Genomic DNA, 26085 nt, shown 5'->3' with positions numbered 1-26085 from the left:
TCACCAACAACCCCAGCAGTGACCAAGCCCTCCTGAGGTCACCTGGGCCCACCCCTTATGTGGAGCAAGGGGCATGAGTCCTTAGAGGAGATGGCCTGGGATCCACATGGGACTGCAGTCCTGAACTGGCATCTGGAGACTCGATCTGTGTGTCTCGCTGGGACTCAGTTCCACTGCCTTCAAGGCAGGCACAGTACCTCCCATAGGAGGCTCTTCCTCCCTCCAATCACAGGCCCATGCAGGCCTCAGTGCAAGTCCCTTTCAAGGCTGACAGGATGAGCCCTGTGAAAGGTCTTCAGAGCCGCTGATGAATAGGGATGGGTGGAGTGGGGCCGGAAGGGCTGGGAATCCTGGAGCTTCAGAGTCAGGAGGGAGCAGGTCTGACTCACAAAGACGGTGACATGACACACTTCCCTTTCCAGCTCGGAGGTTCCCAGGCAGAGGTGGGCGGGAGTGGGGGAAGCCTTGGTTCCCTGGACAAAGTTCAGCCTCCCTTGTGGCTGATGCCCTCTAGGGAGCCCCGGCTTTGGCCAGCAGGGAAGAAAGGCTCCTCTCTGGGTGGTGCTGGGCCTGGCACGAGGCTGCCTGGGAAACAGAGTCCAGTGTCCGGCTCCAACGGGCATTCAGAAGCTCAGGGCCTGGCAGGCTCTGCCAGCTGCCGGAAAAGGGGGCATTGTCCCCTCCTCAGCCAAGTCAACAGAGTCTCCCCTCCACTGCTCTTGAGGGCCCAGCTGACTCCCTGCTCCCAGGGTGGGCTGGGACCCAGAGATGCCCACAGTCAGGCACTGAGGGAACAGGTGCAGGTGTGGGCTCAGGGGATGGGCTGGGACTCCGGGGTTGGGGGGCAGTGCAAGGGAAGAGTTCTGGATTCAGAACCAGCTTCTGAGCTACAGCAAGTCCTGACTTGGGGCTGAGGGTGTGTGTGTGCACCAAGTAGCAGAGACACGAGGCCTCTCGATGCTTAGGGGGTCCCAGTTCCCATCTGCATGATCCAGCACAGCTCTCAAATTCTCCCTGTGGACTCCCAAGCCAGCAAGCAGCCCCTGGAATTCCTCAGTAATCCAGAGCTCTGCTTAGGGCAGCCCCAGTCGGCACCGATGAGCTTGGGAATGCACTTCCTAACGGGGAAGACTCTGAAACATCGACAGGATGGCTTGTGCAGGTCCTGTGCCCATGGTGGAGACAGCTTTGCCAAGAGCTCTGCCTTGGGGCTCGGATGCAGGGCGTACAGGGACTCTGTACTATCTGCAGCTGAAGTCTCAAGTTATTCCAAAATAAAAAAGTGACTTTTGAAAAGGCAGGGTGGATCCTGCGGAAGGAGCCCTTGTCGCCCCAACTCTTTCACCCCAACACACACCCTTCGTTACTGAAATTGCTGGAAGCCTTGATCTGAGCACTGCTGTTGGACGCAGTTAAGTTAGAATGAATGATCATTCCATACTCAAACAGGGGCTGAGAAATAGGGTTCTCGTTTCTAGAGCCTAGCCTACGTGTCAGGCCTGATCCCCATCATCTCAGGTGATGCACACCCCGTCCAATAAGCGCTATTTCTGTACAGGTGCCATTTAGAGATGAAGAAACCACGGCTCCGTGGGTGAGCAAGTCACCGAGATCGAGATGGCACAGCCAGAGCCGCAGAGCCAGACACGCGGACCCCGGGGGCCGGGCACTTCCTGAGAGCTTCCCATAGTCCCAGCCTGCCAGGGCGAGATCCCCATCCGACCACCCAGTTGGCTAAGGACAGGGGTCATGTTGACGCGGGATGCTTCAGGAGAGGAACTGCTTCCAGGCCTCCCGGAGCTGTGCCTGATTTGCAGACCAGGGACCACTCAGGAGGTCCATCCCTCACCATAGGCCTGAGAGCCTTTCTCAAGCCCACTCTCATCAGTTACCAGTTCCCGTTGCTGTCCTGGAGAGTAAGAAAGCAACATTGTAGTTCCCCTACCCACCCCTGGGGACTGTCCAGGCCCCCTGGCCAGTGGGAGGGTGGTCCCTCAGCTTTCAACAACTCTCAGCACAGCTGCCCAGGCTGTGGGTGGCTGGGGCCCAGCTGGCCCTCCCCCCTAACCATGGCAGGACGATGGGGGCGTGTTAGAGGATGCCTGGGTGGGTGGCCAGTGCGAGCTGGCCTCCTGGGGCCTCCCCGGGTGCTGAGCAGCGTGGCCACTTCCGAAGGCCCCTTTGTCGGCCCCTTTATCCGGAAGAGCAGCTGCAATTGTGCAGGGACAAAGCCCGGCGGCCCTGACTCCCGCCCCTGCCTGTGGCCCCGCGGGGAGAGTTTCCCAAGCTTCTGCCCCTCCACGCAGAGGACACCCAGACCTTCTACTCCGGGGCCCAGGACTGGTTCATCCAGCCCTAGGGCACTCTCCTCCAGCGTGTCTCCTCCACAGACACGGCAAGCGGTCCCCGTGTTGGATGCTGGGGGAGCCTCCAGGAAGAAGCTATGCCCTCTGCTCACCTGCTGCAGAGCATTTTGGGAGGGTTTGCTGACAGGCAGGCAGCATAGGGGTGCTGGATGGAGGGTGGGCCACCCCAAGAGGCAGCTGGAAAGTGGGGTAAGGCTGGGGAAGTAGGCTGGAGGGCACGTCTGCGTGTCCTTGTACCCAACACAAGCACATCCGAAGGAGGGGTGGAGGAAGAAGGGAGGAGGAAGGAGGGAGATCCTTACTCCGCCCCCGCCCCAGCCCTAGCCCTTGAACGCTGGGATGCTAAGCCCTGTGCCCACACGAGGGCATCCAGTGCTCACGGCATCCTCCTCCCATAGACCATTAAGGCTGACAGAAGGAAGCGACTCGCTCACAGATCTCACAGCTCACAAGTGGGACTTGAAGCCATGAGTCTCTGACCCCTAATGCTTTCCACCATCTTCAGGAGAGAGGGCCAGGATGTCAACCAGGGGGCGGGCTGCATGGCCAAGGACACAGAGGCTGCTCCAGGCCTGGCTTCTTTGGCCTCCTGTCTACCAAGACCACCCATCCTGTGTGATCCCCTGGGAGGGGCCACCTTTGCTCGTGGGAGGTTCTGGTCCTTCTAGGAAAGGGCCAGAAAAGCTCTTTGCCCACTCCTCACCTCCAAAGAGCGACAGAGGGGACTGCCCCTGGGCTCGCACCAGCACCCTGGGAGCACTCGCAGAGGAAATAATGGCTCACCTGTTAGCCAGTGGTTCTTGCCCAACCTGTTTTCTTCTGGGTTGGAGGAGGCAGTGACCCAAGGTCTAGTGGTCCATTCCTGGAATCCAGAGGGTGTCCCCAGCCCCAGGGGCCAGGCTCTGGGCATCAGCCCTCTAGGGACAGCCAACCCTGCCTGCTCCATCGCAAGAAGCCTGGGGTACCCAGGCTTTAGGTACCCAGGAGCTAACTCTCTGCAGAGACCCAAGGAGCCCAGCAGACACTTCCTCCTCATGCCTCCCCCCTCCTTCTTCTCCCTTCCCCTCCCTCGCCTCCCCTCCCTCCACCTTCCCTTCCACTCCGGCCATCTGTCTTTCCTTCCTCCTGCTTCTTATCCCTTTCATCCTCTCCTTTTCCTTTCCTTTCCCCTTCGTCACCCTCCTCTTCCTCGTCTCCTCCTCCCCCTCTTTCCCTTGCTCCTTCTCTCTGTCTTCCTGTCTCTCCTCCCACCTCCAAACCTCTCCAGGGCCCCTGGCCTCGAAGTTCATGTAAATGATGCAGTGAACACAGCCCCCTCGCCACCCCAGAGTGCCCACAAATCATAAATCTCACACCAGAAGGAGGCCTTAGGCATCCTCTACTCCAAGCTCCTCCTTTTATAGATGGCCCAGAGAGGGCAGGCAATTTGCCCGAGGTCACAAAGCCCAGTGTACTAAAGTACTATGTGGCCATTTGTCCGTGGGAATAAAAATAATCCTCACACATTTACTGAGCACCTAGATGTTAGTTCTGTGCTGGGTACATTATATCTACCCCACGATAGCAACCCTTTAGAAGAGGTGTCACTATTTCCTTTTATTTTGCGCCAGAGAACCAAAACACTGAGACATCCAATGACTTGTCCAAGATTACACAGCTAGGAAGTGGAAGAGGAGAGATTCAACCCAGATCTACTCAAACTCTGACCATTCACGACATCTGCCAGGATCACTCGCTCCAGCTCCCTCCTGCTCAGGACTCGTGGGTCACTGACTCCCCCAGAGGTCGCCTGAGGTACGCCAGACTGTCTTCTGCCAGCCTAGTCCTGTGGGCCCAGCACACACCCTGCTCCTGCCCGAGAAGCTGCCATCAGTTCAGCCCAGGGACTCTGTCTTGCTTGCCCAGGCCCTACAAATGAGGGCAGAGGAGCATCCTGGGAGAATACAGGTAGGGGGCCCAGAGCATCCCCTCCTTCCATCTGTCCGCCCACCCGGGAGCCTTCCCTCTGAGATGTCACATGAATTCAGCATTGACAAAAGCCCAGGGCAGCGGTGGGAGTGCAGCCACAGCTGTGGGAACAAGGCGGGGAAGGAGGGAGGGAGGGAGGCAGCCAGCCAGAGACATCCCCAACCCCGGCTGCCCCTTGGAGCAGGAGAGGGCCTGTCAGATGTGGGAGGACAAGAGGCTGCCCCTGATGAGGGAGGGCACTCAGCTCAGGCCTCTTGCCAGCACTGCAGAGGGCCTGACCCTGTTGGAGCCGGTTTGGGGCAGAGCAGCAGGTTTCGGGGGGTGCTTGGTCCAGAAACCAGGTTCTGCCCCTCACCTGGTGTCCCCCGCATTCATAGGTCATGAGCTGCCTGGGTGTGGGGGCTTAAGGGATCCAGGCAGCAGGGAGAACCAATTGCTGGCCTGCTGAGCATCCCAGACCAGATGGGTGCAAATGCCAGGTCCCAAGAGGAGGAAGGAAACTGGTCCATTTGACAGATGAGGAAGCTGAGGCCCAGATACAGGAAGGGACTTTCTGAGTTCACAGCAGAGTGCATGCCGTCAGGGCTCTTGGCTCTCGGAGGAGAGGATTCAGGGAACGCCACCAGGGCAACCCCTGCTTGTCCCGTACTGGGTCGCCGCCAGAGAGGGCTCCAAGTCTAGAGGACTGCTGTCGGGAGGCTGGGGGCCACTGCTTCCCAGGACGGGGGCTGGGGCCCCGAGGGAGTGCTCATGGGGGTTCCCTTAGCACCAGCACTGGCCCTTACAGCACCTCCGTTTGACCTAGAGAAGAGGACCCCGCCCCTGACACCCTACCTCCCTGGGCTGGGGAGCTGCCACACCCAGACTTTCTGCACTCCAGAGCTGGGCACCTCCAACCTGGCCCCTCCCACTCCCCTCTTCCCTCTGACCATCGCCTCTATCCACAGCATTTCTTCTCTCTCCTTCCACCCTCCCGTGCTCTGAGCTCAGCGGTGTTCATGTCCCCATTGCCCCAGAAGTCCAGGCTCCCGAAAGGCTCCCACTGGCCTCTTAGAGCCAGCCTCCCACTCCCTCCACTTGCCCCGCCACTGCACCTGCACCCGGCGGCTGCGGAGCCTGGAGCAGACCCACCCCAGTGCCCGCTGTTTCTTCTGGCTGGAACATGCCCTTCCTTCTTTGCCTGGCCTGCTCTTGAGCGTGCACCTGGTCTTCAAGGTCACTTCTTCTAGAAGGTCTTCAAGGCCCCGTTGGCTGAATGAGCTGCCCTCTGCTGGGTTCCCTTAGATGGGCCTGGCCTCATTGCAGTCTCACACCATGTGGCTATCTCCCCGAGGGAACACAAGGCTTCCAGAGGGGGGAGGCTATATGTCTCCTCTGAGCCGCAACCCTGGGCCTAGGTCCCTAATATGAATTGCTACTCTGTAATGAGCATCATGAGTGTTTCCTGTGGGTCACACACTGTGCAAAACACACAACATACAACGCTGCAGTGACTGTTCACAATGACCCTTTGGATTCAATTGCTACTTAATAATAAAGACTAATAATTGATAACAAATGCTATCGTTAAGCCCATTCCACAGGTGAAGACACTGAGGCCCAGGGGGGTCAGGCACTTCCTGCTAAGGGATACTGAGTCTTCCATTACGAGCACCGCCCCTGGGAAAATGTGAGCTGAATGAACCAGTGGATAAACTGCCAGGATCTGCATGGTAGGCAGGGGGAATCTCGGATGCGTCTCTCACCAGAGGGTGGCACCTGGTCCCTGATCCCATCAGGGACTGTGTCCCGGCCCAAGGGGCTCCAGGACCTTCTGACACTAGCCCTGGGTCCTGGCCCCAGCATCGTCAGGCCGGAAATGTGTGAGTCTCGTTCTCCGAGTTCCTGGGCCGCATCTGTAAAATGGACCCTGCAGTCCTGCCCTGGCTCCCCTGTGTGCTGGTCTGAGGGGCTCAGATGTCCTGGATGTGGACGTGCTCTGAAAACGGTCAATCTTCACACAAATAGAAAATGGTGTTTGGTATCCATAAAAGCTCCCACCCCTCTGGCTCCTGCTACCCCCTTGTCCAGGCTCTGGAGTGCCCCAGAACGCTGGAGACAGGGCTGCTCGGCGTCTGGGGGCCTCCTGCTCCCTTTCCTGTGTGGGTCCTGATGCTCCCCTAAGTGGGGGTGGGTTGGAACCTACGGGGTGTCTACTAGGAGCTGTAGCAGAATGGCTCTGGGCCCTGGGAGGCCCCTTGTAGTTGTGTGCCCTGGAAGGCAGAGCATCAGTTTCCCCACATGTAAGATAACAACCTGTCTGTTTCAGGGCTTGTCACGAAGAGGGTTGGGTGAAGGGGGGTTAAGATCTGGCCTGCACTCAACCCCCAGGCTGCATCCTCTGCAAGGGCCACATCTGCCCGGAGGGGGTGCCCTTCCCTAACTGACACACAGACTTGTCTGGGCCTGTAGCTGGGATGGGTGACGGCCTGGTCAGGAGAGAGGGCAGTGGGCACCGGAGGCCCTCCAGGACTCCCTGAGGTTAGTGCGCTTTTCCCAGCGTGGACAGTCAGCAGGTCTCTGCGGCAGGCAGTGCGGGGTCCACTTCCCCAGCGGCCCATGAGGAGCCTGGGTACGTGATGTGCGTGGAAGTGCAGCCGGCCCACCCTGGGCTGTGATCCATGATCTGCCCGTGGTCTGAGCATCACTCACAGAGGTGCCTTCTGGATGCCGGGCCCTCCTCCCCAGTTTCCAATCCCCCTCTTTTGGAAAGAATGAAACGGATAATAAAGTTCTTATTTCCACCACATTTGCCATTTCCTGGTGTAAGTAAAGAGTGTCAGGGGAGTGACAAGCTAAAAGCTGCTGATTACTGTGGCTCCAAGGCAGCGATCAGTGAAAAGAGCCAACATCAGAAATAATGTGGTCCAGCCTGTTTTGGGTGTCTAACCCAGCAATTAATCAGCACTGGAGCAGGGAGGGTGTCGAGGAGAAGACACGGGGAGCGTCTGTGCGCTCACCCCGGGAGGTGGGGAACTTGGCAATTAAAGGGACAGACACCCTCCCCTCTCTGGGGGGTGGCGGTGGGGTCTGAGAATGGAGGAGGCAAGGACCAGTGTAGAATCAGCATGAAATCAGTTTGGCGATTGTGAATTCAAACCCATATTTGAGTCTGTGGCTTGGGTCTCCTCCCAACCTCCCCCGGAAATCTCTGGGATTGTCATTCAATCTGATTTAGAAGCCTGCCCTCTGGGGGCCTAAATGTTAGAACAGATGAGGCTGATGGACACACACACACACACACAAGCACATGCACACCCAGAGGCATTTACTCAGTCTGGCAGGAGGGTCTGTTTATAGAAGAGATTTCATTCATTTTACTCCCAATATCAAGCACGCTTGGCAGGGAATAAACCTTTCCTCTGGGTGGGCTGGTAAACTTTGTGGCTTGTTTGCAGGCTTGTTTTAAACACACGGTATCACGAGAATCAGGATGGTTAGGGGCCTGGTTCCAGCTCACACCGTTTCTGACTCATGCGAGTTGTCAATTCTGGTGGCCCCTGCAGCATCAGGGACACTGCCATCTGGATGGGGGTTTCCAGCTTTTCCGCGGCTGTTCCTGCACTGGGGGAGCCCCTTTGTTGCTGGGCTGTATTCTGGGATTTGGGAGCTGCCAGCCAGGGCTCAGGAGGGAGGAGGCGGGAGCGGCAGACCCAGACTGCAGGCGGGGCAGGGCAGGGCAGCAGCGCCCCCTCAGAGGTGAGAGTGTGCTCAGGCTTCTAGCAGCCAGACGGAGGAAGATGTCCAGATCCATCACCAGCGTCCAAGGCCATGGGGCAGTGGGAGGGAGTGGGGTGGGGGCTTGATCTCCCGATCTTTTAGCTCCTGAGAATCAGTAAATTAATCCACTAGAGAGACTTGGTTATTTCTATCAGACTTCCAACACTCCCCCACGATACTCAGTCCCCTTTGTACACCCTGGGGGCTGAGAGACCAGACAAGACTAAAACCGACAGAGGGGTCAGAGGGGAAGGCCTGGCAATTAACCCCACATCCTGAGCAGGGTGGGGTCAGGGGTCATTGGGGTGGGGGAGGGGCTGACTGCCAGCTGCCACGCCCAGGAGGAGGCCTCCAGGAGCACCCACAGGTGGGAGTCCAGCCAGGCTGGAGCAGGGGGGAGAGAGGGACACGGAGTTCTTGGTCGCACCCCACCTCTCTGCACCGGCCCCCGGGCCTCTGAGACTCAACTTCCCCACTTTGCTCCCCCGCCTCGAGGGACCCATCCTGCTCCCTGCCAGGCCTCTTCAGGGGTGGGACCCCGGCCCCCCCACCCCATTTTGGAGCGGCAGCTGATTCTCGCCCACCGCCCCTCCCCCCCCCGCCCCGTTTTCGGGGGAGAATAACCTGTGATAATTTTTTTCTTCTCCTTTCTGGCAACTAATGGACTCCTTAAATAGCAAAAATTGCGGCCTGTAATTAAGATCTTGCTTTTTAAATGATTAATCATTGTAACCCCTTCGAGCAGCATCCTACTTTCCCCTCTTCTCACATTGAAATGCAGATCAGTGGCAAGGGAGGGAGGTGCTCCCAAGCCACAGAGGAGCAATTAAACCTTCCCAGCTGTCACTGTCCTCGGCTGCCTCCCGGCCTGTCCAGACGCCTGGGCGAGAGTGCCGGCCCCCGCTCCACGCCACAGTCGGCGGTGGCCCGGCTGGGGCATGGGGTGCGTCTGCCTCCAAGCCTGACCATGGTGTGGCAGTGTGCTCACGCTCTGGCACACGTGAGACAGCCTTCGTGTTCACAGTAGGCACCTGAGAGAGACAGGAAGGCGCCCACTTCCACACAGGGGCGGATGGAGGTGTAATTCCCAAAGTTCGCAGGCGGGCCTCAAACAGGGATAGGCTGATCCCAAACCTCGGCCGTTTTACTCTTCTGCGAGGTCGGCAGGAGGTCGCTGGGACCCCTTGCTGAACACACAGGTGCGTGCACACGCAATTCCTCACCAGCTCGAACAGGTTCTCTGGGTTGATCGCCTTGAAGCCACCCTCACAAACAAGTGCCAACATTTGTCAGCCCACAGAAGTGTTTTCCAAGCCTTTCCTGCCCTGGATTTGTATGTGGACTCCCAAAATCCCAAACGTGATTTTGGCATGCTAGGTGGCAGAGCTGGAAGGGGACTTGGAGCCCCCTGTGTCCATTCTGCTCGTTTTACTCAAGATGACGCTGGGACCCAGAGGTCAGGGGACGTTGCCGAGATCACACATTGCATATACAGCACTTAGTGGGATGCTGGGCCCATAGTAGGTGTTCATGGCTTTGTTGAATGAGTAAACACAGGCAAGCTGCCTTTTTCAGAACTGATGCGTGTGTGTACGTGTGGCGGTAATGGTTGGGGGCAGGGGAGTGCCCTCCTCAGTAACCGTTCTGGAGGGAGAGGCAAGAGACAAGGAAAGAATGGACTCAAGAATGAATCGAGCTGCCCTGTGTGGTTGTGCAGATCCCCAGACAGGCGCACTGGGCCAGGAGGGCTGACAGGCCCATGCACTGCTGGCCACGCCGAGAGACGTGTCACCAGGCAGGAACCACCCTTCCTGAGATCCTGTAAGCCATACACTGTGGGTTGGAAGTGGTTCCTGCCCCATAAGGGACAATTTCGCAAGGTATAGCAAAGTGACCAATGCACATAAGCTTTGACCCCACAATCCTCCTGGGAATTGATCCCCCTTCACCCCCAAGGCCTGGCCTGGAGGAGAAGGGAAGGGAGGTGAGTTGCTCCTTTCTCTCCCCCCCCCCCAACCCCACCCTGCATTCCAGGACACCTCCCAGAGCTGGGTCAGGCCAGCGCGGCCTATTCCCATCCTCCCCGGGCGTGATGAATGCCAGGGCCGCTTACAGAGTCACAATCGCCAAATTAGGTTGCCAAAGGCGTCGCAGGCCTGGCCTGGAAACACCTCTCCAGCTGAAAGGAGGCGCGTCTGGACCGAGCAGACGTCTTTATTCAGCCGTAATTGACGTTTCACAGACGTCTGTAACTCTGTCTGGAGGGACACAAAGCGCCCCCACGCTCGGCCCAGGCAGCCCCTTTATGTCGCCCTCTTTCATCTGGCAGTCAAAAGTGTGTGAGCCGCCTGGGCCGTCTTGGCCGGTCCCGGGGGCCGGGACAAAGGCGGGTGCTGCACACAGAGCTGCCTGGTGGGCCTTCACCTCCTGGGGTGCGTTATGCTAATCCAGCACCAGCCAGGACCCCTCCTGCATATCGATGGGCGGCTGCCAGCCTGGCCGGACAGCCCGGGGATGGGGAGAGTCCGGATCGCCCAGAGAAGGGGTGGCCACAGCCAGTCAGGTCTGAGAGGGTGGGTCGGCCTGAACCCCGACTCAGCTGAGGCAGGGGGGGAAGGGACCCGGGTGCTCAGCCTGGGATCCGTGGCCCCCAGCAGGAGGTGCCCAGGAACCTCACACCATAAGCAAATCTATGCACAGGTCCTTTTCTCTGGGGAGAGGGTCCGTATCTTTGGTCAGATGCTCCTAAAGGTGTCTTTCTGCTGGGCTCATCCGACCTCCCACTTCACAGATGGGAAAGCTGAGGCCCAGGAAGCAGGCATGCCTGGCCTAACGTCACCAGATGAGGTGCTGGTTGCAGCTGGGCTTCCACTCCCGCCTGGAGAATCTCTGCTAGCAGAGGCCGCACACTCGTGAGCTTACAGAGGCCAGGCCGGCAACGGTAAGGAGGCATCCGGGTTCAAGGAGAGGGGCCAGCAGGATGGGGGGGGGGTGTGCAACCCTCTCCCAGGGCACTGCTGCTCTGCTGCATTCCAGGGAGGCCAGGTCCTCAAGAGAAAACTTATGTTTTTTTAAAGTGTGAAATTTGCCAATTTAAAGATGAAGATTGCTACGTTAAGGCCACTGGGGTGGGGGTGGCGTGCACGGCCCTCAGGCTGCTGAGGTCAGACCTTTGCTTCTGGCCTCAAGGAGAGCCCCATCCTCGTCCCAAGACTGTGGGCAAGGGAGGCTCGGATGGGGCACAGCCCAGAGTCTCCCCACACACAGGTCCCCCTTGCCCAGTGATCAAAAGAGGGCTGCGCTGCAGGGCTGGTGTCCAGGAACACACTCCGCTTGTCCTTGGTGCCCTGGAGCACATCTGCCACCCTCTGACTGGGTGGCTTCTGCCTTGAGTTGTCAGCCCGGCCGAGACGCCCCATCTCCAGTGACTGCCATTCCTCGCTTTTCCCAAGTCCCGCTGTTTTCCTGGCTGGAGGCAGAAGTGACAGGTTAATGGCAGTCTGTACTGGTCCCTGCAGGATGTCCTGACCTTCCCTCTAGGCTTGGCATGATCTCACAGATCATCCTCCAGAGCGGGCGAGAGGGAGGGGGAGGAGACTGAGAGGGAGAGAGACAGAGAGAGAGAGGGAGAGACAGCCGCAGAGAGACAGAAGAGAAGGGAGGCAAGGGAGCAGAGGGAAGAGAAAGAGATAGAGAGGAGAAAAGGGGAAAGACAGCGAGAAACAGAGAGGAAATCAAAGAGAGAGAGGAGAGACTCGGATGGGAGGGAGACAAAAAGAGAGAGAGACATGGAGACTAAGGCTGACACAAAGAGCCAGGGAGAGCTCAACAGACAGAGATAGAAAGAGACCACAGAAGGGAGGAGGTGAGCAGGGAGGAGAGGAGAGAAGGGAGGGGCGCACACCCCCAGGTGTCCCCCAGACCCCCTCCTCTGGCCTCCCTTGGCAGGGCCATCTCAGCAGGTCTGAGGGGTGAGAATCAGTGTCCGCTGAGGTGGTTCACCCTTAGCTCTGAACCCTGGGTGGTGCCCACCTGCGTGTGAAGCCAGCATGCCCCCATGCCGGGTCAGCAACAGCCTTCCAAGACTGACCCATTCTGGGGCCTCTGAAAGGCAGAAGGGGGCTCTTGCTGGGATTCAGATGGGGAACTCACCAATCCATCAAAGGACTTTAAACTCATTTGGGAAGGAGTGAGCCAAAATTCTTCAAATTCTTAAAAACATGTTATTAGTTTTTAAGATGATCAAGGAATGACATGTTAGCTGTGACAGCATAGGAGGGGATCCTCCCCGGCAACATCCCCACGCACTTTCTGGGGACAGGATTTAAAGCCCAAGTCCGTTAAGCAAAACTCACAAGGGTTCCGTTGTCCTTCCCTCCCCTTGGCCTATGGGGTTGGGGCTACTGGTTGGTATTTGTGCCACCTCTGCCTGTCAGCATCTCTTAGGAACATACAGAAAGGTTAGGTCCTTAATGAAGCAGCTTGTCGCAAGTACCCACATGTGGAAGTGCACCAGACTATACAGACATACATATATAAACACTTGCCATCTTCCAGGTGGAGCTCCTGGTGTGTCCAAGGGATCAGCTGGCTGATTATTGTTATTATTTTTGGTGAGGAAGATTGGCCCTGAGCTAACATCTGTACCAATCTTCTTCTATTTTGTAAGTGGGATGCGGCTTCAGCACAGCTTGATGAGAGCTGCATAGGTCCCTGCCTGGGATCTGAACCTACGAACCCTGGACCACTGAAGCAGAGTGCACAAACTTAACCACTACGCCACGGGGCTGGCCCCAGCCTGGTGGCCTTTCCTTGCAATGGGGGGTAGCAACCAACCAGAGAGCCTAGAACACGTTTTGGGCACTGGTGTGCTGCAGCTATCTGTGGCCTTCAGGACACTTGACCTGTGTGTCTTGGGGCTCAGTGACTCAAGTGGGGAAATTTCAAGCACAAGGGAAAGACAAACAGTGCTTGGCGAACAGGGGAGAGATGAGGCAGATGGGCCAGACTCCTCCCTTTGTTTCTTCAGTGACCGATGCCTTCTTCTATCAAACATTTACAGCGATGTTTTATCTTGGGTGCATTTATCATGTGCATAAACGCTCAAAATATTTTAAAAATTCTTTTATTGAGGTCATATTGGGTTATAACATCGTATTCATTTCAGGTGTACATTATTACATTTCAGCTTCTCTAGAGACAGTAGTCTAGTTTTTATCCATCGCCATACTTATGCGACCCTCTATCCCTTTTGCCCTCCCCTCACCCCCTTCCTCACTGGTAACCACCAATCTCTTCTTCATCTCTGTACGTTTGTTTGTATACCTTCCACATATGAATGAAATCATATGGTGTTTGTCTTTCTCTGTCTGACTTATTTCACTTAGCATAATACCCTCAAGGTCCATCCATGTTGTCACAAATGGCACAATTTTGTCTTTTTTATGGCTGAGTAGTATTCCATTGTGTATATTTACCACATCTTCTTTATCCAATCATCAGTTGATGGGCACTTGGCTTGCTTCCACATCTTGGCTGTTGTGAATAATGCTGCAGTGAACCTAGGGGTGTGTATATATCTTTTTGAATTATTGATTTCAAGTTCTTTGGATGAATACCCAGGAGTGGAATAGCTGGATCATATGGTACTTCTATTTTTAGTTTTTTGAGGAATCTCCATACTGTTTTCCATAGTGGCTGCACCAGTTTGCATTCCCACCAGCTGTGTAAGAGGGTTCCCTTTTCTCCATATCCTCTCTGACACTTATTTCTTGTCTTGTTAATTATAGCCATTCTAATGGGTGTGAGGTAATAATTCATTGTAGTTTCGACTTGCATTTCCCTAATAATTAGTGACATCGAACACCTTTTCATGTTGCTGTTGGCCATCTGTATATGTTGTTTGGAAAAATGTCTGTTCATATCCCCTGCCCATTTTTTTTTTTAGATTTTTAAATTTTTTTTCCTTTTTCTCCCCAAAGCCCCCCAGTACATCACTGTATGTTCTTCGTTGTGGGTCCTTCTAGTTGTGACATGTAGGATGCTGCCTCAGCGTGGCTTGATGAGGAGTGCCACGTCTGCGCCCAGGATTCGAACCAACGAAACACTGGGCCGCCTGCAGTGGAGCACGCGAACTTAACACTCGGCCACGTGCCCAGCCCCCCCTGCCCATTTTTTGACTGAGTTGTTCATTTTTTCGATGTTGAGTTGTATGAGTTCTCTATATATTTTGGAAATTAACCCTTTGTCAGTTATATGATTTGCAAATGTTTTCTCCCAGTTGGTGGGTTGTCTTTTTGCTTTGTTGGTTTCCTTTGGAGTGCAGAAGCTTTTTCGTCTGATATAGTCCCATTTGTTTATGTTTTCTTTTGCTTCCCTTGCCTGAGTAGACATGGTCTTTGAAAAGATACTGCTAAAAGCAATGTCAAAGAGTGTACTGCCTGTTTTCTTCTAAGAGTTTTATCCAGGTTTCCAGGCATTACATTCAAGTCTTTAATCCATTTTGAGCTAATGTGTGTGTGTACTCTTTCTGTATAGCACATACTAGTGCCTCCATGATGCATCGATACACATATATTACTGTGTAGAGTTGTATGGATAAAAACACATACACTGACTTGGGGGACAATTTTACAAGGCCCATGAGGGGCCATTTTGACTATACTGGCTGTTCACCTTAAGAACTCACTCTAACGCCACAAAAGATAAGACTACCCTGTACCCAATCCCTACTCTGCCAAGCCGCCCATCATGCCCTGGGGGAGACAGAAGCCAACGTCCCGCCCTTGTGGATATTGTGTCCTATTGGCGGTGGCTGCATAGGCTCGTGACGAGAGCATGCTGTGATGCATGCTATATGGAATTATGCCTATGGTGAAATGGCATCCAGGAAGGCTTTGTCGAGTGGGGGACACTGGAGAAAAGTCTCAAAGGGGGAATAGCAGTGGTTACGGGCAGTAAGAGTTTCAGCCTTGCTCTGAATGGCTGGGGGACAGCCTGTGTTCAAATTCTGGCCCTGCCACATACTAGCTGTGTGACCCTGGGCCAGTTAACTCATCTCACTGGACCTGACGTCCTCAGCAGACGCTATTGGTCACCCACCACCAGCCAGTCCTTTGTCCTGGCTGGCACGGCTCTGAGTTTGTCCCTGGCTCAGGGAAGGGGAAACCCAGCTGTAGCGCCAGCCCCAGCCTCAGGGGGTGGGCTCTGGAAGGTTTGAGTCACTCACAGAGGTCCCAGGCCCCACATCAGTGATGGGTTAGGCGTCAAAATGTGCCGTATCATCAGCACAGGTATCTATCGCTGCGTAACAGACCTCCTCAACACTTTGAACAACAGCCAGCATTTATCTTGCTCAATAAATCTGTAATTGGGTCAGGAATCAGTGGGATACTTGTCTCTGGTCCGCTTGGTGTCAGCTGGGCAGTTTCAGTGGGGCTAGAGGATCCATTGCCAACAGGGCTCATTCACGTGGCTGCAAGTTGGTGCTGGCTGTGGGCTGGTCACTCAGCCTGGGCTGTTGGCCGAGGGTCTCCATCCTTCCTTGATTGGTCCTCCTCAGACATGGGAGCTGGGTTCCCAGAACCAGTGTCCCAGGTGACAGGAAGGAGAAGTGGTCAATCTCTTACGGCCTCAGGACGGAAACTGGCACAGTGTCACTTTTGTCATGTGCTATTGGTCAAGCAGCCACCAAGCTCAGATTCAAGGGGAGCGCACAGACCTCATCTCCCGATGACAAGAGTATGGAAGCATTTGGGGGCCATGTTTTACAACTGCCATAGCCAATGAAACATGGGGAGGAGTGCCTTGGGGGGACTTCTTGGAAAATTTACTTTGCTCCCAAAAAGAGACATAAGCTTAACTGAATCACAATTGAGAGGCCAACATAAGAAGTGAGACCATCCCAAGAAGAATAAGATTGTACGCTTGACCCTTCACGGTTATGTTCTTAGTTTCATAAAATTCAGGGAAAGGAGAAGACTGTTGTAATCTCTCCTGCAACTGTTGTATTTGGAATCATCACAAAGCGCGCCTAAATTACATATAATTATGTGAATTATGCTTAAAATCCTGTAGAATTTCAATATTTGATGGGAAAACTCAGTATTGTCAAGATGTCAGTCCTTTCCAAATTAAAGCATATGTACAATGCGACGCCACTGAGACTGGAATTTAGAAGCAGATTCTAAAGTTCATCTGGAAGGGAAAATGTGAAAAACTAACCAAGAAAACTTTGAGAGAGAAGAAATGTTCTCACAAGACACAAAAACACATATAAAGGGATGTATCCTAGCACAAATTTCACTAACAAGAAGTTGGAAACAACTTGAATGCCCATGAGCAGGGGCCTGGTTAACTAAGTGGGAGTCATAAGGTCTCAGACTTGAGCCTCAGGATGACGTGGAGATCCTCGCATCTCCCAAAGGTACTGATTCAGGAGGCGTGGGGAGGGAGGGCTCAAGAATTTTGCGTTTCCAACCAGTTCCTAAGTGATGGGGATACTGCTGGTCCAGACCACACTTGGAGAACCACTGAATTAGGGACTCTCTGCTGGAGAATTCTCTGAAACTGATCAAAGAACGGGTATACCAGCTGTGAAATATAAAGAATACCAGCATACCCCCCCCCAAAAAAACTAAAACTAAATCAACTTATGGATAGGTACAGTTTCACTTAAAAAAATGACCGAAGGGCAAAAAGACACATAAGGAAGAGATGGCTGCTCTTCTCGCCCTGGACACTGCTGAGTCTGCATGGGTGATGCCGCGGCCGCCTTTATACGGACCTGAGCTTGGAGACAGTAGGGAGAGCGGGGTGGGGCCATGGAAGTCACAGGGAAGCATGCCTGGAGCCTGGTGTAGCCCTGGAAGTCTCTGTGAATTAACATGTCCCGGGATGGTTTAAGCCATTTTTTGGGGGGTTTTCCACTACTTGCAGCCAAAACTGCCTACCGGACACAGTAATGATCATGCAGGGTTTTGTAAAGATTGAGTGAGAGCATGTAAGTGAGTGCTTTCTTGGGCACTTGACACAAAGATCTCTTCCATCTAGCCTCCGTTTTCTGTACTTATTCTGGAAAAGCTTTCTGGGCTGGGCCATATGAGAAATATCGTGAGAAGCTGGCAGATTCCCTGACCTCCAGGAGCTCAGAGCCTGCAAGGGGAACTAAGAGAAGCAAAAAGAGGAATTCAATGGCTCATGTAACTGGGAAACCTAGGGACGGGCTGGCCGCAGGGGTGGCAGGATCCTGTTCCTCAAATGATGTCAACCAGTCTCTTTTTCAATGCGTCTCTGGTCTCCTCTTTGTGAGTGAGCTGCATTCTGTCCTGCTGTGGAGGGCTTTGTCTATGCAGTGGGAGGAGAGCATGGATTTTTGTCAACCATAAGGCTTACTTCCTACTATCTGAGCAAGCCTAGAAGAAAGAGTAGGCTCCTCTTTCCCTGCTTCCATATGTAAAATCCCAGGGAAGGCATCTGATTGGCTAGCTTGTGCCCTGGGCCCTTATCTAGGCCAATCATTGTGATCAGGGGTATGGAATACCATGCTTGGCCTAATGTGTGTGGTGCATGGGTGTTTACATATGTCATTTATGTCATATATGTGTATATACACATATATACAATCTATTGTGGCATAACTGTATTCCCACAAACTCAGCAGTGTAAGACAACACATACCTGTTGTCCCACAGTGTCTGTGGGTCAGGAATCCTGGAATAGCTTAGCTGTAATCAAGGCGCAGGCCAGGACTGGGTCCTCATCTGAAGGCTCGAGTGGGAAAGGATCCACTTCCAAGTTCATGCAGCTGTTGGCCAAATTCTGTTCCTTACACTTATAGGAGTGAGAGATAATTTTCTCTCTGGCTGTCACCTGCCCTTGGTTTCTAGAAGCCACTCTCAGTTGGGTCCCAACATGGCCACCCACTTTATCAAAGCCAGCAAGGGAGTGAAAGACTCCAGTAGGAAGGTGCTACAATCTTATGTGATGTAACTCACATACATCCATCACCTTTGCTGCCTTCTTTTGGTTAGAAGTCAGTCCCGGGTCCCACCCTATCTCAAGGAGATGAGATTATGCACAGGCATGAAGACCAGGAAGTAGGGGTCATGGGGGCCACCTTAAGAGCCAGTCTTCCATGTTTATTGAATAGTTTATAATATATGATACATGTATGTGTGAATATACATACATAGTTGTCCTACACAAATAGTTGCATGCCATCAAATGTGACATTCCAAAGTACTAGTTGCATTTGTTGCTATGTGCTAGTTATCTCCTTTAATGCTCACAACTCACTCTAGATATATGTTATTTTCCATGTCTTACAGATGAGGAAACTGAGGTTCAAGGAAGTGAAGTGACTCGGCCAAGATCAAACGCGTAAATATTGGCAAAGTTGGATTTAACCCCAAGTCTACCTGACTTGACCCTCACACATCTGCTCTTCTCCCTATGTCAAGATGGCCATGAACAAACCAAGGGTCACCCTTGGATGTTGACAAGTGAAGACAGCTGTCTCTGGGCTTAGATGCGACTGCATCTCCTCCTCACTTTAGTGCCCCTGTACCTGCCACTCTGGCCCTTCCCCAACGGCACTTGTGCATGGAGCCCAAGTAAACAACCATCATTTTATGTCCTCCCCCCTTCCTTCCCATTTTTCTTGTTTTTCTTGCCCCCATTCAAATGGGTAGTCTGCTCTGCACACTCTCATCATATTGGGATGGGGCAGCACGGAAAACAGACATAGCTTCCCCATCTTCCTCGCTCCTGCTTCTCGATGCCTAAGCCCCTAGAAAAATTTAGATTTGTGGCCAAAGATAGAAAGTCTTGGAGAAGCAGGTGAGAGAAGAGGGGCTTCTCCTTTCTCCAACACCCTTGGAACTGAGAAAAATTTTTCTGGGCTGGGAAGAGCAGAAAGGGGTGACAGAACCATTGGGTGTTGTTTTTTGTACACCTGAACTTGTGGACTGAGAGTCATAAATGCTGACAACTTTGGGGTGTCTTCCCAACCCACAGCCCTCTTCTCTGAGTCCTGCCTGTACCTCCCACCAGGGATTGGTGTATTGTTCAGGATATCGGTTTGTTGCTGCATCCAAAGGACCCAAAAGAATAGGGCTTAAACAATTAAAAGTTTATTTCTCTTACATAAAAATCTAGATAGATGGCCCAGTGCTATATTAATGGCTCCATAATTATCCAAGAGCCAGACTCCTTCTGTCTTGCTGCTCTGCCATGGTCAACATGCAACTTCAATTCCTATCTGCATGTCAGCTGGTAGGAAGAGGAAAGGGGCCTCCTTCCTCAGTGTGACTTGGAAGTTGTGCATACCGCTTGCACTCATTGGCCAGAACTTGGTCATGTGACCAAACCTAGCTGCAAGGGAGTCTGGGATATGTAGTTTTATAAAAGGACACCACGTATGCACTAAAAATTCCACTAGGCAAGAAGGGTAGACTAGATATGGTGGGACAATTAGCGGTCTCTGCCAGCTGACCTTGGCGGCAATGCTTTCCCTATGTGGTCCAGCCCTGTAGCCTGAACTCTATCTCTGTTTAAGAGAGTTTGAGTTGGTTTCTGCTACCTCAGTCCTAAAAGCTTTGAGGATGGTGGCTTGACTTCTGTGGGCACCTTCAGGGACCAGGTAAGGGGTGGACAGGGGCAAGAAAGCCATGCCCAAGTGTATGAGCAAGCAAGGCAAGGAGGGTCTGCACAGGGGGTCCTGCTAGCTGTTCCACACCCAAAGCAAATTGCAAGGCTGACCCCCGCCAAGCCCTACTGTCCATCACCCTGGTTGGCCGTGCCACGCCCAGACCCCTCACTCTGGTTATTCCCTCTCCCAACTCGAAGCACAACTTTCTGGAATGTAAGGTGATTTCCGGGCTGAAGAAAGGACTCTTCTGGGTTGCGTCTGGGGCTTCTACTCTTCCAGCCCATGCTCAAATGAAGGAGAAATGTGGTGAGCGCTAGGTTCGAGTCTGGTCGAGTCTTGTCTCAGAATTCCCAAGCCACTCTGCATGTCCATCCTCTTCAGGCACACGGCTGCTCACTGAGGACCTGGGTCTTGCTGACTGGAGTCAGTCCTGGCGAAGCCTCAGAAATGTTTACATCTGGCATCTCTGCTTGCTGTCCACCACCTCATCCTCTCAGTGTAGCCAAAATTCACCCATTCATTCATTCATTCAACAATTATGGATAAAGCCCCCACAATGTGCCAGGCTCAGCTCTGGGCAGACAGGATCCCTGTCCTTGAGGGACCCACATCTACTGGGGGGACTGGCAGTTAACTAATCACACAACCAAATGCACCATCACAGCCTCGAAAAATGCTAGGAGGAAAAAGTAAAGGCATAAAACAGGAGGTCCTGTCCTGGTCTAGGGCTTAGGAAAAGCTCCTCTGAGAAATGTTTCCTGAAATTGAAGGATGAGTAAGAATGCAACGCACAGGGAGTCAGTGCAATGGAGCAGGGTGTGCAGAACACTCCAGGCAAAGGGCACCGCCTATGCAAAGGCCCTGCGGTTGAACAGCGTACGGCTAATTCCTAGAACTGAATGGAGCCCCTGAGGCTGGCATCCCCAGCATCAAGGGGGATTGACGAACATTGTTCCCGATCCTGTCACCCTGGCGCTTAAAGCTCTTCAATGGCGTATTCCCATTACCTTTAGTGTAAAACCCAAATTTGCCCTTGGATAGGCCCCTGCCTTCCACTCTGGCCTCATGCCTGACCACTCCTGGGCTAGATGCTCTGTCACCTCCCAGAAGCTGGTCCCTCTGGCCCTAATCCTTCGCTTGACTAATTCCAGCTTGTCCTCAGGACTCAGCGTTGACATCATAGCCTCTGGAGAGCAGCCTGGATATTCCGCCGTTTGCCCTCCCAATCTGTGGGCTCTATGGAGGTTCTGCCAGGAGGGAGGGGAGTGAGGTTGGGTCATTGTTCCACGGTCCCCTCTCCTCCTTCCCCCATGGGGTCACTTGGAGCTGGCTGTGGCCCTTGACGGACATCATTGATCTGCTCAAGGCAGCCCTTTCCACATAACCCTCCCTCTAGGGTCCTCGAACCCTCCCTCCCTTTGTCTGTCCCAGCTGCCTAGGAGTGGTGACAGCCCAGCTGCTGCTAGCAGTGTGTGGTTAAAAGCTGGGCCTCTGGGGCCACAGTTTGAACTCCAGCTCTGCAACATATTTAGCTGTGTGGCCTTGGGCAAGTTGCTCAGCCTCTCTGTGCTTCAGTTTCTTCATGCGGGAAAAAGGGATCATGACCAGACCCACTTTACAGTGTTGTTGGCATGATCAAATGAATTCACACATGTAAGTGCCTAGGCCTGCGCCTGGCACAGAGCAGGCACCCAGGTTTGCTGTTATTAGTTGTCAGTCCTCTCCTGTCTCCTTGGTTCTAGGCTCGCCTCCTCAGCAGGGCTGTGGAACGCGTGCGGTTGAGGGCCTGGGGCCTCCCTGCGCCCCTGCCTCCCACCTGCCCAGGGGAGGTCAGATGGTAACTGCCCGTGACCTGGATTTGCCCTCGGAAGAATTTCTGGCCATTATCCCAAGCAGGCATGAACATGGACTCTGGCCTTTTCTCCCAGTTAGCTGGAGGGGCTGAGAGGGGCTGAGCGGTGGCTGTGGACCCTGCCCTGGATCTCTCTCTCCCGCCCTCACGCCCAGGGCCCCCTGCACCCCAGCCTCCTGCCAGCTCTCGACAGGGCAGATCCAAGTCATCCCAAATGGAACAGGAAGGAGGCATGGGGAGGGGCAGTGGGCGTCGGGCAGTGGCCCTGTGAGCATCTGCGGGGAGGAGCTCCTTACATTCAGAGGACACTGACAAGCCAGGTGGCTCCCTCGGGGAGTGGCCAGGGTGGACAGGATCCCATCATATGAGAAACAGGTGTTGGGGTGGCACACCCAAGGGAGCTTGGAGGGGTCCTCAGGTACTGAGGGGGCCCAGAGGGCAGAGGACTGTGGCGGCATGGGCCCTGCCCAGAGACGCCAGCTGTGTCTGCGCTGATGACAACACTTCCTAACGTTCACCCTGGCTCCTGAGCAATGTGTCCAATGCCCGCAGCTCTGTGCTGAGTATGCCAGCGCTAAGGGTCCCCAAGATCACGTCCTTCCCGGGTCAGCCTTGGGCCTCCACGTCCTCCATGCCTCGTACAGAACCGGGGGGCTGTCAGTTCCCTTTTGCTACTTAAAGCAAGGAAGGAGCACCCCGTGGTGGGGTGGGGCAGGGGGCTGAGGGACCAGATAGAGCTGGCTTCACGTTTCTGCTCCTCACCTACTGGCTGTGTGGCCTTGGGCAAGTCACATAGCCTCTCTGAGCCTCAGTTTCTCTGTCTGTGAAATGGGAAGCCCTGTGCCTGCCTCCCTGGATGCTGTCAGGCTCAGTGAACCGTGTGTGCAAACTATGGCATGGCAGCTGGCGCCTGCATAGATGCTCAGGAAACTGGTAAGAACTTTCTTGGGCCTCCACACATCCCTGAGTCTGTGCACGCTGGGACACCCCCTGCAGGACCCCGTCTCTCTGGCACCTCCCACGTCCTGAGCTGCTCCCAAACTGCTCAAGCCTCAGCCTGGCCCACAAGAGACCAGGCGTGAGGACAGGGCTGCCTAGCTTCACCCTGAAGGAACCTGGAGGCCACCGCTCCTGTCCTCTCTGGGGGCCTCACCTCCTTCCCCATCCTTCATCCTGACGGGCCCAGAAGGACATCCCAGAGCATAACTCATGCTGGAAGTTTCTGGAATCCATGGAAAAAAGCCCCACACTGGTGGGGAAGAGTTCCCCAGGCCTGGGTGCCCCCCACCCCCGGGTCCGCCCACTCCCTCCAGAAGGGTCCGGGTACCTCCTGTTTTCCCAGCCAGGAGGCCACTGGTTCCCACATTACCACATGAATGGGGCACAAGTCCCCTGCCCACTCGAGCAGACAGTTTGGCTAGCAAATTGACATAATTACGGAGACGGAGGGAAGAAAGCCGCCCCCACCGGGCCCCCCAGCAGGCGGCTCCCAGAGGCCTCCTCCGGCTTTGTGGGCCGGCTCACGGCTGATTAGAAACCTTGTGGCCTTTTCAAGAGCCCTAAGTGATTGGCCCCCTTAATCTGATTACAGTTGGCAGAGCCCCTCCAGCCGCCTCTGAAGGGCCGTTCTCAAGCACCCTGCTCGATGGTGCGTGCGCCCGCACACACACACACACACACACACACACACACAAGCTCGGTCAGGCCTGCTGGCGGGGCCTCTGCCTCCCCTCGCCAGGCCTCGTTTGCTCCATCAGGGACATCTGAGCTGTCCAGGATGGCCCTAAACTTCAGCCACACGGGGACTGATGTACCCCTAACACCCTGGGTCACCTCTCTAGAACGTCCCACACAGACACATGGCCCAGGCCAGGGGCGCACAGGAACACTGGCACCCTGTCCGTCCTCAGAGTGGCCACCCTGAGCAGCCAGGACCAGGCCACCCGACGCCGTCCAGGGCAGCGCTCTCCCCACGGCTGCTGTATTCCCAGGGCTCCCAGGGCTGCAGCTCTGGGGGGTTGCGGCCCAGCAGGCAGCCTGGACACCCCTCAGGCCCAGGCTGCTCGTCGACCCACCTGGGAACTCAGCCCGCAGGGCCGCCGTCAATGACCTCGGCCCCCAACTCCACTTGGTAGCTCTTAATCCCCGGGCCCAGCCACAATGGCTCCTTTTCCCATCCTCGCTTCCGGCCCTCACAGGCCCCGGCCTGGTCTTCCACCCCAAGGGCGCCCTCCTGGGCAGCCGCTCAGGGTGAGGGTGGGGTGGGGGACAAAGCTGGGGCCGAGGAAGAAGGGACAGAAGAGAGGGCTCTGGCCTTGTCAGTTAACTGCCTCCCACCCCCACCCCGCCCTGGGAGATGCTAGCTGGGCATGTACATCGGGGCGGGGTGGGGGGGGATGTGGGACGAGCCCTCTAGAGTGACCCCAGCCTGCCGCACCCCATCCCAGAGGCCCCTCAGCCTGCGGCCGTGAGAAGGGCGTCCTCCGCTAGGAACCCCACTCTTCTCAGACAGTCCTGAAGACCGCCATCTCTGGGCTGGGCCAGGAGCCAGAGAGCAAGAACATGGAACCCAGGTCCAGACACCGGGATTAGGGCCCTGGGCTCCCGTCTGGCCCTAGCACCGCCCGTAATAACACGGTGACCCTGGCGGATTACTCAGCCTCCCTGGGCCTCAGTCTCCCCACCTGTGAGATGGATGTGATACAGGCGCGTTCTTTCAGGGGTGCTGGGAGGATAAACAATACAGGGCAGGCAGGGCACTCAGCAAGGTGCCCACACAGAGGTGACACTCAGTACACAGCTGCTGTCACCATCTGAGTCAAGAACAGAGGCGACTGGGGGTACCGCCATTAAAAGCACAGTTGGGGGACAGTCTCTGGGGTTGCCCCTGCCCCTGCTGGACCCCCCTGGCTCTCAGGGCTCCCCAAGGAACTTCATGTTGTGCGGCATCTTCCAGGACAAGTCTCCCAGTTGTCGACATTTTTAAGACAGCATCCCTGATCATGTGACCCAGAGCTAGTCTCGGCAATGGGGACCCAACCTAGGTCTCTCCCCCACCAAGGCCTGGGCATGGTCTCCCCCGAGCAGCCTGGACATTTCCCTGAGGCAGAGCTGCCTGACCCCTGCTCTCCTGCCCTCCTGGCACAGGCCCCAGGTCATGCAACCCTGGGCGGGGGCCTCCCAGACCCGGCACAGCCCGGTCCTCCGCGGGGCCCAGTACTTTGGCGGGACAGCGAGGACCTCCCGCAGCCCGCAGCCCGCATCCAGCGCCCACAGCCCCACCCGGGCGCCCCGCGGGATGGGCGTGCCGGCTGGGCGGGGCCGGCTGGGGGAGGGAGGCTGGGGCGCCGATCAGCTGGAATCAAAGCTGCCGCTCCGCTCCCTGCCACGCCGCACCCCTGCCGAGCGCAGCGCACCTCCTCCTTTGTCACAATGTTTTTCAATCCGGGGAACCAAACTGTCCAATTAGAGCCGGGGCCTCCGGCTTCCATCTTTGCCGACGTTTAATTAACATGCTCCTCTTGGCAGCTGCTGACAAGTTCCAGAAACAGGTTGTAAAGGGCTTTTGTCTTTACCCAGCATGGAAAATGAGGGGTGTTACATCGCGGGAACATGAATAGGTTGCATATCAGCTCCCTCCTCTCCGCCTCCTCCCCCATCCGCCGACAAGGGGAAGGATGGCCTGAGTGAGTGCCTATGTACGTGTGAATTGTGAGTGGGCGAGAGGGCGAATTTGGAGGCAGGAGAGACCCTCTCCCCCCTTCCCCTTTCCCCCCTGGAGTCTTTGCTCCACAAAGAATCTGGATTCCGCTTCTTATTCTCCAGCGGGCACACTTTTGCCTCACTTCTCTTTTAGACATACCAAACCTTGCCATCTTGCTTCCCATTCCTGGGTTTCTGCCTTTGTCATCCTTCTGGTAAACTCCTATTCAGCCTCCAAAACCCTGCTCCAGTGGCCCACTCTGGGGAGCCACCTGGGTGTTGAATGCCTGTCAGAGTTCAGGGTGATGTTGGGTGTCAGATCGGTTCCCCAGCTAAACTGGGAGCCCCCTGAGGGCAGGAACGGTGTGTTAGTCTGCCTGGGGGGCGGGGGGTGGGCCTCAATCAGTGACAGCAGACCTAAACTACTGAAACCTGCCCCCACTGTGGAAGGAGAGCAGAGAGGGAGGAGGGAAGGGTTGGGGGAGGGGGAGTGGCCCCAAAGAGCCCTCCTTCCCTACTCCCCCAGGGGCCCTTAAGAAGGGGCAGGGTCATGTGGAGGCACAGTAGGCACGGTCCACATGGGTGGGTTTCTGGGATGGTTGATGTGAAGGAAGGAGGGGCTTTGGGGAAAGACCCCATCCCCAAAGCGGAGCCCTGCCGGGGGGCCCCAGCTGGGGCAGGCTCCAGCACCCCTAATTGCTCCTTTTCAGCCCGGGATGATTTTCCTCGCAGTGTGGGTGGCCGCTTGGGGTGGGAGGTCAGGACTGGGGCAGGAGGCCAGGTCCCTT

The 26085-nt window shown here is 55.2% G+C and overlaps 1 long non-coding RNA gene across 2 annotated transcripts in view; it reads left to right on the top strand.

Moving 5' to 3' along the window:
- Positions 1 to 25991, top strand: part of LOC139041661 (uncharacterized) — a 56495-nt gene extending 30504 nt beyond the window's left edge. The window contains exons 3-5 of one of the 2 annotated variants that reach the window (XR_011497237.1): positions 3977 to 4313; positions 10885 to 11034; positions 18422 to 25991. This is a non-coding gene — a long non-coding RNA (uncharacterized lncRNA). The remainder of the gene's footprint in view (positions 1 to 3976; positions 4314 to 10884; positions 11035 to 18421) is intronic. The other variant, XR_011497235.1, reaches the window with a different exon arrangement.
- The last annotated feature ends 94 nt before the right edge of the window (positions 25992 to 26085 follow it).

This window comes from Equus asinus, chromosome 2 (assembly GCF_041296235.1).
Source record: "Equus asinus isolate D_3611 breed Donkey chromosome 2, EquAss-T2T_v2, whole genome shotgun sequence".
Taxonomy (NCBI): Eukaryota; Metazoa; Chordata; class Mammalia; order Perissodactyla; family Equidae; genus Equus; species Equus asinus.
This window is presented reverse-complemented; position numbering and strand designations above follow the sequence as displayed.